Here is a 4,538-nt window from a genome sequence, read left to right on the forward strand (position 1 = left end):
CAAGAGAAGTAAGAGAATATGAACCAAAAAGGAAAACTCAATATAAGCATAAGAACAACATGGCTCTGAAAATGAGAACCTAAACTCTTTTGTCGTTAGTTGTTTCCCAAAGTGTGAAATGTTACTCACATGAATCAACTAACTGCTACTTGATGCTTAAAATTATGTTCGGATTCACACCAGTATAGCAAAATCAAAAGCTAACAAAAGAAATGCAGCAAAAAAAAAACTCCTCTTACATTTCCCAAATAGATGTTGTTGGTTATTTCAGTAAGTTTATATAGCAAAATAAGGAATTAAAAACAGAAACAAAGTTGTAACAGAGGAGTGGCTGTTATTTTATTTTAACATCCTCTGTTTTCAAATTCTCAGTTTTATAAAAACATTATAAGGAGATCATCTTGTTCCTAGGTATAAATTTTTATGATTTTTGTCCCTATTTTATCACTAAGAACAATATGAGATAATAAAAGGTGGCTGATTGATTTAGAATGATACAATTAGTTTGGATTCAACACAATGAAATCTCTGAACTTAGCCATCAGCTCTTCACTTGATGGTAACTTCAGCTCTTTATAGTTTCAATTTGTCTTAATTCTAAATTTTTAATTTCTAGAATCTATTACTATTATTATGGTGAAATGGTGATTGTGATTTATAATATGAATTTATTTTGATTATTTCTTTCACTTCGATTTCAAAAGTTTTGAACAATCATGAGTGGTTAGAGCAATTACCCATCGACAAAGACTTTCAAAGATTTGATGAGCAAAGGCTCTATATTATTCTTTAAAACCTAAAAATCTTGGCTACTTAGTACAAGTTTGTTTTATTTAATTCCTTTCACATGATTGGCAATAGACTAGAGTTAGTAATTATCTCTAATCGATGCACTGCCATCAAGAGAGTCGTTCTGAAAGTATTTCGCACTGCTGCTCATGGCGTTTGTTTTTACCATGTCAAAAGTAACATTAAGTCAAAATTCAAGATGTCCAAACCTCTTTGAGATCAATTTGAGACATCCTTTATTAATGCAGCAAAGGCATATGGACACGAAGAATTTAAAAAGCAACTTGAAGGGTTGTGGATGTCCCACTCGGGCACAACTGATTACTTACAGAATAATGTGGGTATGTGATAATTAGGCAATGTCTGAATTTGAAGGTAGGAGGTACAATATATTTACCACCAATATTGTGGAAAGTGTAAATTCTTTTATGAGGGACCGTGAAAATTTCCTGTTACTCATCTTGTTGATCACTTTAGAAAAACATTACAGCAATGATTTTATGATAGGAAAATTGTGGCTGAATCGATGAGCACTCGTCTAACGACGTGGGTAGATGAGATAGTCAGGGAAACAAGAATTTTGGCCGAAAGAATGACCGTTCATTCCGTGTCTCAGCATCAACTCCATATTTTGGGTGGTGGTATAAAGGAATAGATAGTTGACATTCATGACAGGACTTATTCATGTAGAGTATTCCAACTCGATCAGCTTGTTTGTGCGCATGCAATTGCTGTTTGTCTGACTGTTTGTGTGGATTACATAAGTCTTTGCTCTAATTATTACTCTAAAGAATCATTGGTCATGGTATATGTAGAACCAGTGGAGCCGGTTGTCAACATGACAGATTGAGACATTCCAGCAGAAATCCAAGAAATGAAAGTTAACCCACCGATCGAAGCACCACCACTTGATTGTCGTCTGGAGCTCAGAATACCTTCTATCGATGAGAATGTAAACCGAAAGACTTTGAGATGCGGGCGGTGCAACGAACCAGGTCATAACCGCAAGAGATGTAAAAATTTCATTGTGCCGAATCCAAACTAATTATATCATTCCACTAAAGTCTAATCTCTGTATTTTTGTATCTTTTGCTCTGCTTCGCAGCAGAAGGAGCCAATAAATAGCTACATGGGTCGCATGGAATGCGAAGGCCCCCTCGCTGGTTGTACGAGTGGCCATTAAAACCACAACAAGGGAACCTGTCTGATGCGAAGGCTAAGATGTTTTACGATCTTACACTTTTCAAGTTCTATTCTAGGGTTTAATCTTTTTCATTTTTGATTTTTTGATAAAATCTGAGAACAATGAGCTAATGCTCTGGAATTAATATATATAGAGATGAGGGTAGCATGGTTATGTGCAAGAAATTGATTTGGGTCCGCATGCCTGCTTCTAATGATCTCTTATTTAGGAGCTTGGTTATGACCTACATTTTTTTTCATCTTTCATTTTATTTTGTGTATGATTTAGTGTTGTTTAGTTCTTATCCTTTTATTAGGCACTGGTAATCAAGGATTTACAAAAAGGATAAGAAATTGTGATTTAATAAAACTTCTAAAGTTGTAATAAGTATGAAATTCTAATTATTCAACCCAAGAGGGGGGTGAATTGGGTTTCTAAAAATTATTCAATTTTAAAACAAATGGTGAACCGTTTGTCGAAAACGGTTAACCGATAAATTCAAGAATGGAAGCTTGTACTAATCTTGCACCGTTTAACAGAAACAGATAAGGCTATTTCGTTTTGCAGGTTATTGGAAATAAACAGCGAACCGGTAACGTCAAACGGTTAATCGATAAATTCCAGAATGTCATTCCTTGATAATATTTAACCGTTTAGTAAGAACGGATAGCAGAAATTTATTTTGCAGGTTGCTGGAATTTAACGGTGAAAGGGTAGTGACAAACAGTCAACCCTTTATTTGAAATTTGGCTCAACGGTAACTTTCACTAGTCCAAACGGTTAACCGTTAATGGTTAACGGCAATCCTTTTACGGGCAGACAATCAGTAACGACTATTTTTTTAGCTCAAACTATAAATAAGCTCATTCAAACTCAAACAAAGACTGATCACAACACTATCATTGAGCTTATAATCAAGAAGACAACCTTCATAGAGCTTTAAACATATTTTTGCTTCATTTATTCACATATTGGGCTTTGATTTGTAATCTTAAGTATTGTGTGAGTGAAGAAAAAATTTATAACAAAAAGTGATTATAAGTGTTGAGATACACTTGGGTTAAGAGATTGGAGATAATCTCTTGTTGTAAAGGTTTATTGACATCTTGGAAGTCAATTGTAAGCATTTGAAGCCTATAAAAATGTGAATAGTTTAATTTTTGTCTACTGGACTGAATGTAACTGAATTGAGTAATTTCAATTCGGTTCCCCTGGCCAACAGAGAATGTACAAAATGCCACAAAACACCAGAACAACATTTGTGCTATGAAAGAAGGAAGAATAAGATTTTTATCTTATTACTTAAATATGAAAAATGACTATTGTACAAAATGATGATAAAATAACCACCGGAATTAAGTAGTTTTGATGGATAAAAAAATTTGAAAAAACAACCAAATTTTGTTAAATATATATATTTTTTTGGTGAAAAAATATTATAGTTAGGATTTTGCTATGTTACATTGAATGTACCATACACAACTAACAAGAACCACACAATTATGTGGGTTCCACAATTTGTGTGGTTCTTGTTGGTTGTGTATGGTACATTCAATGTAATATAGAGGCTCCCAGTTAGTTATGAAAAAGTTGATTGTATTGTGAAAAAACACTATAATTATGAAATAAAAACTAATAGTGTGTGGAAAATAAAACTTTTAATTATAATTTTGACAAAGATAGTAAATATATTATAATTATTTTCATCATACAAAATATGAAATTAAATTAATTTAGCTTCCAGAAAAAATATTTAACAAACACTTTATTACTGTATTAACTACCTCACAATACTAAATAGGGTCTTAAATACCTTTCATCTTTTGTTAGAGTCAAATATTACACCTTTTATCTTTCAGGATTAAATATGATTGATGTATTGTATTGTAGTATTGAAGAGCAAAATATGATTTTTCATACGTTAAAGAAAACTAACAGTAATAGTTGTTAGAAGAGTAATGATAGATATTTGAAATTGTTTATCCTAAATTTCATCCTAAATGATGTATCATTTATTGAGTGGTTGGTAATTATTTACAAGATTTAAGTAAATTAATTATATTATTTCACCAACTAATTCATGAATGCCACATCATTTAAGATAATCTTTTGATAAAAAAAAAAAAAGTTTAGGATGTAGCACTACTCTTGTCAGAATTAGTTTAGTTAAGAGTGGGGTTGGGATAATTAATTTTGAAACATATAAGGGTCCGTAATATTTCCTAGAAGAGTAATGATAGATATACAAAAGTTTTTAACCTAAATTTAATTCTAAATAATGAATCATTTATTGAGTGATTGATAATTCTTTATAAGATTTACGTGAATTAATTATATTATTTTATCAATTAATTGATGAATGTCATATCGTTTAGGATAATAGTTTTATATAAAAAATTTAGGATGTAGTACTACGATTGTCAGAATTAGTTTACTAAAGAGTGGGGTTAAGATTATTTAAAACATACAAGGGTAAATTAGTGAAAACTAAATAAAATTGACCAATTGGTTGAGTGTTTGGAATACTTTAGTGAAGGGGTGTGAAGTAGGGTGGACAAAAAAGACT

The 4,538-nt window shown here is 31.6% G+C and overlaps 1 non-coding gene across 1 annotated transcript; it reads left to right on the forward strand.

Moving 5' to 3' along the window:
- Nucleotides 1-2,126: 2,126 nt before the first annotated feature.
- On the forward strand, nt 2,127-2,224 carry LOC112100599. Its single transcript, XR_002906967.1, has one exon. It is a non-coding gene; the product is annotated as a small nucleolar RNA snoR100 (small nucleolar RNA).
- Nucleotides 2,225-4,538: the final 2,314 nt, after the last annotated feature.

This window comes from Citrus clementina, unplaced genomic scaffold (assembly GCF_000493195.1).
Source record: "Citrus clementina cultivar Clemenules unplaced genomic scaffold, Citrus_clementina_v1.0 scaffold_3, whole genome shotgun sequence".
Taxonomy (NCBI): domain Eukaryota; kingdom Viridiplantae; phylum Streptophyta; class Magnoliopsida; order Sapindales; family Rutaceae; genus Citrus; species Citrus x clementina.